The following is a 12,578-nucleotide window of genomic DNA, read 5'->3' as shown; positions in this document are numbered from 1 at the left end:
AGAAGCTGGAATAAACCAGTTGGGACTCAGGATGGCTTACTAGTCAAGATGAGGCTTGAGCTTAGTCTCTTCGTTCATTATCTCACTGGGCATCTTACTGAAGCTGATCTCTTAGGAGAAGGTCAGGAGGGAGGGAGATAAGGCAGTGGACTGGCCAGTCATGTCACATTAGCCAGCACCGTGGCCTGGGGAACCGGCATTTCTATAGCTGACCCACTCATGGGTGTTCCCTGCATTCCTCCATCAGAGGCCTGGCTTTCCTCTCATTCCATCACAGCCCAGAGGGGCCTCTGCTGCTGCTGGGTGGTGGGCGGTGAGCACTGCTTAGGCTCAAGGACCCTGTGCCAGCTGCACATGATGGAGGACAAGCAAGGGCAGGAGGTCTGACCTGCTGAACAGCTGACTGTGTGGGAGCCCCCATCCCTGGGGTGTCTGAGCAGAAGTCACAGCTAGTCAAGCCCATGTATGTCCAGGTTAACAGTCACAACATCCTGGGGTCTCTGGTCAAAAATAACCTCACCTTTAAAATAGACAGGGAAGTAATTTATCTGTAAAGCACAGGTTACAGAACACGCTCTAACACCTGCTGTGAGTGGTACCTGAGTGCCGAGGTCCAGGGTCACAGTCTGGGCCACATCTGGGCCCACCCTCCCCCACTCTCCACAGGCGCTCACCCCCATGGCTCTTTCCTCTCTGAAATGCCAGCCAACCCTCCCTGGCATTCCTCCTACAGCTCTAGGAAGCCCCAATTACACCCGTGTTGAAACTCAGGGCTGGGCCTCCATTTCCCCAGGATGGTCCCGGAGGTGCTTAGTCTCTTCGTATCTCCCTATGTGATTTCTCACACTAAGTGCCTGCCAGTGAATTTCCCTTCATGGCAAGCACTGCCAGTTTACTGCTCAAGCATGATATTCACCCTGACTCACCTGGCTCCTCTTGTGGTGCCTACAGGTTGCTGATATTTCTCCAAACATCAGAAAGACAGTGCAGTGTTCGTTCCCTAGAGGTTCCCGGTGAATCAGGGATTCCATTCCCATTCACTATGGCAACAGCAAACGTGTCCCTTAAGCCATTTCAGCTTAAGGCCAGATACATGCAAACAGAGGACATTTTATTTTGAAGGAGCTTTGGTTATAATTTTCTCTGCAGAAGAGCACGAAGTCCTATGAATTCTAAGAAATAAACATTTACACACAATCTTGTTTCAACAGCAGCACGCTATATTTCTTTCATAGGAAGCAGCCACAGCCATCAAGAGCTACTGAGGAGGCCCCTGCAGGGATACCAGACCCTACAAGTAGGAGGAGTCTTCGCAGCTGATTCACACCCACCCACGTGTGCACAGACACGCGGGCGTGTGCATACATGTACATGCACCCATCTGCAGGTGCACACAGGCACAGGCACAGGTATGCACACAACCATGTGCACTCTTCAAAACGACAAACACCCCTTACTCCTCTCTCTTTCAAGCAAATGCTCCTATTCATAGAGCACGGCTATTGGCAGCCTTGCAAGTTTCCTCGGGGGAAAAGTCCCCCAGCAGACCGGCGAAAAGAGACTCGGCAGGAGAAGCTCTCTCTGTTCCTCCCTCCTCCCAACCATGTTACACTCAAAGTCAGGACCTTTTCCAAATTTGCTAGAAAAAGACAGAATCAAGAGCCAAATAAAAGCCTATTTAACTTCTTTTTATTTGAAACTTCAAAGTAGGTCATTTGCACTGTGAAAAGGACACGGAAGAAAGAAAACAGTGAGCATAAAAACTAAGGCCCCTCAGCAGCAGAGCCTAAATCCAAACATTGTTTTCCTACCACAGCGCACTGTCCAGGGTTGTTGGGCAAAATGGCCACAGAATCAGTGTCTGTTGTTATGTTTCCTTCCAATCATTAGGAAAGGCAGCAAACTAAAAACAACAAAGATAAAAATCACAGCCTAACACTCAAATAAAAGCATGAAGACATTAACTACTTACAAGCCTGAAAGTTAATCCTTTTTTAATTTTTCTCTTAACAAGCTAGGGGAATCAATGTTTGCTCTTACTCATCTGAAAAACTGTTTTCCTGGCCACGGAAATGGAGCCCACCAGTCTTTCCACACCGAGCTTCTCAGGATACACAGAATTTCCTGGGGTGAGGGATTCGCCACAGAGGAGTCACAGACCAAGCAGGTGGGGGCTGAGACTCCATCTCCTAGAAGCCAGTGGAATGGGTCCACGGGCAGCTAGGCTGAAAGCTACGGAAAGCTCAATAGCCCCTGACCTATGCCGGAGACTCGGTTAAGTACCCAATAGGTGAGGATAGAAATGTTTTATCCTAAATAAATTCAGCAATGATCACACCCTACTGCATTGGTTTCCCAGGGCCGCCATAACAAGGTCACCAGCAGGAGCTGACAGCCACAGAAATTACATCTCCCAGAGCAGGAGGCCTCTCTCTCTGCAACTACACGAGCAGGGCTGTGCTCCCTCTGATGGCCGAAGGCAAGAATCCTCCCTGGCCCCTTCTCTTTCCGTGGGTAGACAGAAACTCTGGCAGGCCTTGGCTTGGAGATGCATCTCTCCACGTCCTCCTCCTTCAGCACAGGGTCTTCTCCCATTCCTGTCTCAACTGCTTTGGAGTCTTCACCTGGTGTCATTTCTATGCACAGGTTTGGTACCCAAATTCCCTCTTCTTAGAGGTCCTCTCTCATTGTTCCTTGTTTATATCTGTGAAGACCCTGATGCAGAGTCACACTCTGAGGAACCTGGACCACAACTTCAGTGTTCAACCCGAGCCGTGCACACTGTAAGTCTGGGGTCCACCAGGACCTCACTCGGCACAGAGCTCCCTGGGACTGGCACGGAACTCACACACTTGCACCACAACCAGGCTGCAGCCAACTGCCACCCACAGAGTGGGGCTGAGCCCAGGCACTGTTCTTCTCCAGAACTTTCCAAACCATCCTAGTGCCTATTACCACTCAAGAAGCACCACAGGAGACTCACACTACATAGATCTCCATGGAAATGTGTGATATTTTAAAATCAAATGTTTGCCTTCTTAGGTTGCATTGGAAATAGTGTTCTGGTAATTTAATCTATGCTATGCTGACAATATACGGTCTAAAAAACAGTGTTTGGATCACTGATGACAGCACTCTAAAACCCTAAAGTCTCTCATTGATGTGAGAGTAAATATTTGTAAGGTTTTAAAATGGGCACAGTACAGATTGCAGATTATTCAGACCTACATACAGTTACTGTGCACATTTATAAACAGAAGTGAAGGAATAAGGAAGAGCGTATCTACTGAAGAAACTGGAGCTATAGAAGTTAATCTGCATACATTTACAACACCACGACACTTTTTAAAGAGTAGCACATGACAATCTATTTCTAATTTTGCTCCAAAGCAGCTTGAATATCCACTCTCTTTGAACTACTCTCTCCAGATTAACCCCAATTTTCCAGAGCCACGATACCAGAAGGCACCTGTCAATGGTTTCCGAATTTCTTACATAGATAAAGATGAGGGTGAGAGGGAGAGGAGAGGGAACAATCTAAGAAAGTGCTCAGCATACTCCATCAGGACTGGAGTCCTATAAAGTGCTTTGAAAGAGGTTACTGAAGTAACATCGGCTGCTATATTTTTTTTTTGGATTGAAGCCAACTCTTAAATTGCTTGGGGATTTTAGAAATTACTAGGCAGAGATACTAATTTCATAAAATAGAAACTGTCACTGTGTTTATTATTAGATCATACAAAGGAGCTTAGAAACACTGAGACAGTAAACTCTAGAGGAAAGTCAAGAGTGGATTAAAGAGGACACCAAGGACGGCAAATAAAAAATTCCGGCATAATAAAAGGTAAGAAGCAAAACACTGTTACAGAGGTCTACTGAACATATTAATCAGTTTAATAGTAAAAAAAAAAAAATCGCAAACCTTTCAGTTGGTAAAAGTAGTGCTAAAACACTCAATACGTGATTTATGTAGACCCAGGATATCATTTATCATACAAACCAAAGCCATGAGAAAGGAAAGTGCTGCTGTCCCTAATTAGGCAAGGACAAGAGCTCCCAGGGTATCCTCCAGCCAGGGAGGTCCTATCCTCCAGCTGGGGTCTCCTATCCTCCAGCTGGGGGCTCCCAGACCTGTCCTCCAGCCAGATGGTGGTTTTTGTGGTTTTGGTTCGGTGTTACTTTCACCCTCGATGTGACTTTCAGATCTTTCCTATGCTGCACTATGGAGGTGCACCCATTCCTTAATCGCTATTGCTGGATGTTGCTTACAAATTCCACAAATCCTACTCTGCCACGAGGAGTAAGACTCCAAATCTCAGAAGCTGAAACTTACAAAGTGCTCTTTGCTCTTGCATGACCTGCTGGTCATGAACGGGCAAGAGGACTGTGTCCCACACAAGTCCATATGCTGCCACTCCCTGTGCCAGAGAACGGAGAGTCCAACAAGTGCCCACACCAACAAGAGCCACGTCACGCCCCTGTGCTCTTCTCCAAGAATCACACGAAGCCACCCACACAGCGTGCATCCCAGCCATGGGTCCAGAAGAGGTGAGAAGGAAATATTTGCAAACGCAGCTAACGATTTACCACAAAAGCATCCACTAACGCAAGATCTTGAGATTGGCTCCTTAAAGATTTTTCTTTGTCTTTCTGTCTTTCTCTCACTCTTTTTAGAAGAACTATCAGCTATTTTCCTCTTTGCTCTTCACTACAATTCCCATGTTGGTGTCTGTCTTGTTGTACCTTTGATAACTTCCTGGAAGCCGAATGTAAGTCGCTGGTACCACAGAGCATGGGGCGCAGAAGCGTGTCCCCACCACCACCCCCGCTACTTCCTCTGCACAGTGCTTAGTGAGGGAGGCCGTTCCTGTGGAGTCTCTGTGAGCAGTGCAGTCCAGAAAAGAGCCTAGTTTGTCCTAGAACCAATGAGGGAAACTTCCCCTTCCCAAACAGGCAAAGCACAGAGAAAGGCTAACACAGAAATACTGCTCCCTGCAAGATGTGGAGATGCGAACTGATTCCATTTGACACCCCGAGAAGTGGAAGGCACCCACACAACTCCGTACACATGAAGCTCCCTACAACACTAGCAGCATATGTGTTTATCAGACCTAAGCTTGGGGAGCAGGTTTTAAATGTTGTGCCTGAGTGATGGCATTGGACCTGTGGGTAGGACATCTTCTTCAGCTACTTTCTTTCTTTCCTGATACTCTGCAGTCCATTGCTATTGTACTTCTAAATGGAAATAGGTTTCTATTTGAGAAGACAGCTAAGTCTTCAGGCTAGCTTTTGCTGAGTTGGCCTTTCTGATGAAGCTGACTGTGGTCATCTCTGATCTGCCTGTGTTAGGGCCTTGGCTGTTTTCTGAACACCAGGAGATGGTACGGTAATAATCACCCAGTGTTGAGGAGCAGTTAGGTGTCGTGAGAGGAGACTCTGCCTTCATAGGGGGAATTCCTGGGACAATCCGATTCTATGTGTGGGGCACTGTGTAGTGGACGAGATGATGTGAACTTTGTTCTCTGTGATAGGAAAGTCCGTGATGCTATGGTCCTCTTATACTGAGGAAACCTGCCTTGTAAACCCAGATCAGAATTTTATTTCTAATCTATAGAATACCATGTGGAAGTATGCTGGTAAAACTCACTGTTAAACTCGAAACTTATAAACTGAAACAGGCACAAAACCAGTAACATGACACTGTCTGCCAGTTTGCGGTGCTAAAATACTGTCTGTGCCTTGGCAACACTCAGCTGCAGGCAGGACCTTAACTCTCTGCTCACAAAGAGGATGCACTTAAGAGTGCAGCCAAAAGTAGGTGCAGGACGCAGACGATCTTAAAGGAGGACCTGCAATTTCATACTCATGTCCAGGGAGGGCGTCGAGGTAGGAAATTAGGGTTCCAATCATTCTAGTTGGGATACAGCTGACCTTCAAATCAGTCTGTCAGCTTGAAAAGTTATAAATATGGGGAGAGTTTCTGAACAGATACACTTTTAGAAACAGCTAAATTTCACAGGTAGAAGATTCGATAAGAAAAACAGGTTGTGTCTTCAAAATTAATATAAATTTATCATTTAAAGATTTATTTTTGACAGTTTTAATTGAGTGCCAAAACATGCATTCTTTGTGTGTTCATTTATTCTAAGTATAATTTTCTAATCATCTCTTCATACTGTGTCTGTGAGATGTGCATGTGTTGTACCACTTACGGGAATATATGGTTTATACGTTTGATAAAACAATCATTTAAATAATTAGTGCTATTGAATCCTTACTGTTTGCAAGAGTAATCCTAATGTTTTGTACATTAACATACTGAAGTCTCCAATAATTCACCTATTTTTACTTATACACTAAGGAAAATTAAAATTGTTTTTAAAGTTTAAGATTATAAATAAAGGGCTGGGGTTTAGCTCAGTGGCATAAATCCCTGCCTGGCAAGTGCAAGGTCATGAGTTTGATCCCAGGTACCAAAAAAAAATAAAAAATAAAAAAAGACTGTGAAGATTATAAATAAAATCTGAATTATTTTGCAGCCTTTGTTATAATTTTGTAAAATGATTGCTTAAACTTTTATCTCATATAAATGTAAGGGCAAATAAATCTAATTAATGATAATGTGGAATATCTTCCAAATCATTATTTAATAACTAAATAGTTCATTAGTCTTAGTTGAAGTAAAGGAGAAAATTAAGTTATTGCTCATAAATATGTATAACTTTATTATGAGGCTAAAGAGGAGAAAGTCACTGTATCTCAGTTTTTGCTTTAAGTATAGTAATAAATTATATCTTTACTGGGCAAAGTATAAGTTTAAATTCAATCATTCTTTAAAACCTCACCTCTAAGCATATTAAATATAGTTAAGTGAAATGGCATTAATTGATGTAATATTTTATTAAGCAATATTTTATCCAATTTTGTCCAAAATTACACAAGCAATAAGTATCTACTTGATTTCAAGGAATATTGTATCAGAAATCATATATCCAATTACGTGTATTAAAACTGCCTCAAATAGTTTTGAGTGGAAAATAAATGTTTCACTCCGTACTCTGTAGTCTTTTTACTTCTCCAATATTTTCTCAAAAATCATAAGATATTTTAAAATGAAATAAAGTATCAGTAAACTGTGTGAAAAAACAAGTTATGAAATAATGTGTAAATATTTAACCTAAACAGTATAAAGATGGAGAGATGAGACCTACAGGTTTAGTTTTCTCCTTCTCATTGGTGACATCAAAAGTAGTTTTAATTTATTAATTTTTCTTATATTTGCTTTCTGGATTTTCTACAGTTTTGTACCAGAATGACCTTAATTTAGAAAAATTACACAGGAGTATAAATTCCAAAAAAATCATATTACTATTTTATTTTTCACTAAGTTAAATTATTCTCTACAAAAACAAAACATCCTCTCTCTCAAACCATTAAAAATGTAAAATTCCAAGTTCACTATGCATACTTCTGATACTTTTGAAATATGATATTTAAATTAACAATGTACTAAAATTTTTCAACTTAGAAGTCCCCAAATTATATGATCTTGTTTCAAGAAAACTTTTCTGCCTAAGGTTTACAGTATTCTAGAAACTTCTGAAGGCAGGAACCCTGAGTGAATGTCATCAATTCTGTTGACTTGATGCCTGAATCCTTTTCCCGTTCTCAGAATAAATATATTCCAAAATGCAATTTTATATTCCATACCAACAACCATCTATTGAACTTGGGTAAATAATACAGTCTCCCCAGCATGAACAGCAAGTCTATGTTAGTTCACTACACTCACGGGACCTGATCCTGTAGGAATCAGGGACCCTCACTTGTTCCCACAGCACTAAGGAGCTGCACCACCTTCATGACATTGTCTGATGAGAAAGGAGAAGAGAGCAAATCCTGGTGGGACCAAGCTATGGTTGATACATTGTGTCACTTTGAGAAGTTTAGAAGTTTAACTAAGAGGCTCAGCAGGGAGCCAGGATCCTTACTTTGTAAACATCCTGAACCTGGGCAAGAAGAGGGCACAGAGGTGGGCACAGAGGAGGGCACAGAGGAGGTGTGAGTGTTCCACTCGCCCTAGAGCATGGGAGCCTGTGTACAATAAAGGAAGAGAAGAGGCTTGCTCTTCTCCCTTTTGCTCTGGCTACTTTTGCTGGCTGCTGCCTTGAAGTGTTGCCCCTGTGCCATGCCACCCTGCTTTGGAGCCAGCTGATTACAGACTGAAACCTCCACAAACTGTGAGCTAAATAAACATGTCCTTTCTTCATTTTGGGTGTCAGGTATTTGTCCCAGCAACAAAAGAAAAGTAACCAAGACATCATAAGAACAACAAATACACAACACACACAAACAGCCAAGAAGGGGGAACGGAGACAGGGACAGAGACAAGGATGGGGATGGAGATAGAGACGAAGAAGAAGAAACACTCAACGGCTCCAGGACACACTCCAATAAGAAAGGACTCCTCAGTAGCAAGAGTTTGAAGATTATATTCAGTTTAGCTTGCATATTACATGTACATGTCATCTCTGTGTGATTTAAGATTCTTGAAGACAGAAAATTTCACCATGGAAACTGTAATGACAGTCACTTCCCTAGCATGAGCCACCCCATTTGGAAATTCTGTATTACGTGATATGGACAATTTGTCCATTTTTCTATATGACTTCAGTAAATCACAAATTAAATTCTTGTCATGTTTCTGAAATAAGTCCTCAAAACCTGGGCCCCAAGGGCTGGGGGTTTAGCTCAGCGGCGTAAGCACCTGCCTTGCAAGCAGGCAGTCGTGAGTTCGATCCCTGGTACCAATAAAAAGAAAAAAGATGAAAAAAAAAAAGAAGAAAACCTGGGCCCCAGAATGCTCACCTGATGGTGTTAATCACATGCCCCTTTGTGGCATGATGCATCCATCTGATGTATTTAAGGTTAGCTGAATTAAAACACTGTTCACAATTCCTGCTGGGCAGAAAGAAGATATTTTTACATTTTATTTTAGAAAACATCATTGTCAAAGGTTTGTAAAATGATTCACATTTTTCAGATTTGCCATAATTCTAAATGTTAAATTGGGTAATACAGATTAGTTCCCCAACTGCTGAATGGTACAAAGCAAGTCAAAGCTCTTTTCTAGGAAAGTTTCCAACTGGCTGTCTTCCCTGGACGTCCTCCATCCCTCTCAAATGACCCTGGCTGGCTCAGGTGACACAGGGCACTGCATCCCCCTGGAACCAGCAGCTCGCCAAGAGGCTGCTCCCTTTAGTCCCAAATGACTAGCTGTTACAGTTGCATAATTCAACTAATGAAATTATGGTTGCATAATTTAACCCATGATTGCAGTGCAAAAAATGGAGCCGTTACTGGGAAAACTTTTTATAAAAGTGAAGCTTAAAAAAGTGTCCAACTGGTTAGAGAGCAAACAATTTGGATACTTGAGGGGAAATTTTCAAAACCTAGTACAACTCTGCACTCAGATTGCTGTACATCATCTTTGGTTCGAGGCTAATCTGAAGAATTTTAAGCACAGAAATCAGGGTGTAGAATAGAGACAGGAATCTGTGGTTCCTGCTCAGGGGATCCCTGTAACCCGGATGTTCCACGCACCGCTGAACTGAGCTATCCTGGAGCGTTCACACCATAGTGTGGAGTGGGGCTTTCGACAGACCTCATTTCTAAAGTATTCTGATGGGCAAGAATTTTTGCCACTGTAGGGCAGGGCATGGCAAAAGGAAGCAGACACTGAGAAATTTCAGGAAACTGACTTTAAAATCCATCTTGAAAATTCATCAATTTACCTTTATGTGCTTACATGCCTGGACCAGCTATCTGACTGTTTTGATTCTCTATGTCTTCCAGAATCAGACATTGAATTACTGTGTGTTTTAATTACAGTAGTACCTTAGTTCACAAACTCAATTCTATGATTCTTGTCATAAATCGAATTGGATGGTGACCCCAGAAAGTCAACAATGAATTTAGCCCCTGAATTTGATTCAGTTCTCATGCAACTTGGTTTGCAACCAGAATCACAGAGAGGATTGAGTTCATGAACTGAAGTGCCATTGTCTATGACTTTCCATTAGGAAAAAAAAATGGACTCACCCAGTGAATCTCATACAGAGATCCTCGGGTCTCTAAGTTATTCTGATATTAAAAACCAAGTTTTTTTATGGGCGACATATACTGGAAATACTGTTTTAAAATATTTTTAAGGAAGTGACCACTACAGCCATTAACATAGGTGTCCAAACAGCAGGGATGGCTCCTAATTTCTCTACGGAATTCTCTTCTTCTGCACATCCCCCACGACCCTCCTGTAGCATTTACAAGAATTCCACCAGCAGCCTTAGTGCCACAGATCAAATCACATCCAGAGAAGCTGCTCTGCCAGCCTTCTGCCCTCAGCACTGTGTAACTGCCCTACACAAGCCACCCCTTAAAATCCGGGGGTGATAGCTCCAGGACCTGTGAGGACACTAAAATCTGCAGATGCTCAAGTCCCTTACATCAAATGTTAGAGCATCTCTATATAATTTTTGCACATATTTCTGTATATATATATATTAAATAATCTCTAGACTTTTTGTAATACATGACACAATACAAATATCACATAAGTAGTCGAGAACAACAGCAAGAATAAAAAGCCTGTTGGCGTCCAGTGCTGGTGCAATGTTTTCCTGATGTCTTTGACCCACCATTGTTTGAATGGGAAGATGCAGGAGGTGCACATATGGAGGCTGATGCACTAAATCTCTGATGGCTCCTGAGTTTAGTTACTGAAGCTGCCCAAAGACGTGCTGATTGACAGAAAGACTGGGGGCCCAAACAAAAGATGCAACTGATACTGCACACAATCTTAGCTGCTAATAATAAGTTACACTCGTGTCCATGGCCACACAGCCTCCAGCTGCCCTTAGGGGCCCACCATGCTCCTCTCATGAGCAATGCTCCATCCACTCTGCTTTCCTTGAGTCATCATCTTTCCCCTTGAGCTCCTCTAACTCACTGGGTCCATAATATTCACTCTCTAAGTGCAGCCCCCTGGGCAGCACTGCCTGGTGCCTAGTGTTTAACTCAAGGCTTTGCCTGTGGTACCATTTTGGAGCATGATTTTCTTTGTCTATCAGCACATCTCCCCATAGGGACTGCCATGCTGACCCTTGCATCTGTCTCTGAGTCCTCAGTGAAAGGTTCTGTCATTTCTCCTCTGCTCTAGCCTCCAGAGCAGAGGACTGGGACAGTGAGTGGTGTACTGTGTGGGGACAGGAAACAGCCGGCAAATGATCAATGACTGCCAGAAGACAGAGCTATACCAGCAACTGCACTGGGCCAAGTGAACTGGGTGGGAAGACCTGATGGCTGGATACCCCAGGCCAGGAAGACGAGAGGGGAACAGGCAGGACTAGTGGGCTTCCCAGTTCCTGCTCCAATGACTGCAGGAGCAGCAGGGTCCTCTGGCACTGGGGAGGGTTGGGCAGGGCCACTGAGGCTGGGACCAGGCCTGGCACCCACCCTAGAGAATGTAAAAGCTGGAAGGCAGCATCTCTGCAAAAGCAAAAATGGCAATAATTGATTGTCACATCGCCACTGGAAAGAACTGCCAAGACCAGGTTTCTATTTTAAAACCAACCATGTAATTTTTAAACCTGCATCACTATTTATCTCCCAGGACATAAATGATCTGGAATTTTATAGTCAGTATCTATATGTTTATTCTTTGATTTTGAATACATCTTTGTAACATAATTTGACCTCTAAATAGAAGCATCTATGCTATAATAAAAATAAATTTTGTGGAGCACAGGGTCCTAATTTAAAGAATGCAGCTGGAAAGTGATTTAAACAGACTCTTGCTAATTTTCAACAGAATGCTTTCTCGTGCCACAGAGTTGACTCGGATGACTCTTACACACACAAATTCCACACAAGCACAGGAACACATGTGTGCTCCAGTCTGCTTCCTAACACAAAATATAAAATGGTACCATGAACTCCTTCGGAATGGCCCACAAATGACACATGGAAAGTTTAAATAAGACTTTAAAGATACATACAATTTTCAGCAGTTACATTTACAGTGCTCCAGTGCTGGAGTAATACATATGTGAGTGATAAAGGAATATTCCAGAATTATCAGGACCCATGCATGATCTGTAATCATGAACGTCCCACCACACCAAGCAGGTGCAAGGATCTGGGAGTGTGTGCCAGTGTCGTGGGGCTCTCAGGTGTAGACCTGCAGTTTCCCATTCTGAAGCTGAACGTGAGGAACGTGTAGGCACCAAGGCACCCAAGACTAACGCCAGGGGACATCTGTCACCGTAGTCGGGAGGATGAAGGTCCAGCAGCAGCTTGTGAGCCCTGAGAAGATCCTGCCAGCCTTCGAAAATGAGATGCCACAGCTAGGCATGATGGCCCAGGCCTGTAATCCCAGGACCCTCAGGAGGCTGAGGCAGGAAGATTGTAGGTGTGAGCCCAGCATAGGCAACTAAGCACCTTAGCAAGACCCTGTCTCAAAATTAACAGAACTAAAGAAGTCTGGGAAGGTAATTCAGCACAAAGGCTCTGGGTTCAAT

At 43.2% G+C, this 12,578-nt stretch overlaps 1 protein-coding gene across 2 annotated transcripts in view; it reads right to left on the bottom strand.

Moving 5' to 3' along the window:
* Positions 1-12,578, bottom strand: part of Myo16 (myosin XVI) — a 470,083-nt gene that overhangs the window by 410,221 nt on the left and 47,284 nt on the right. The gene's annotated exons all lie outside the window — the stretch shown is intronic.

The sequence above is a fragment of the Cavia porcellus genome, unplaced genomic scaffold (assembly GCF_034190915.1).
Source record: "Cavia porcellus strain 051 isolate PalLab524CR breed Dunkin Hartley unplaced genomic scaffold, mCavPor4.1 scaffold_4, whole genome shotgun sequence".
NCBI classification, from domain to species: domain Eukaryota; kingdom Metazoa; phylum Chordata; class Mammalia; order Rodentia; family Caviidae; genus Cavia; species Cavia porcellus.
This window is presented reverse-complemented; position numbering and strand designations above follow the sequence as displayed.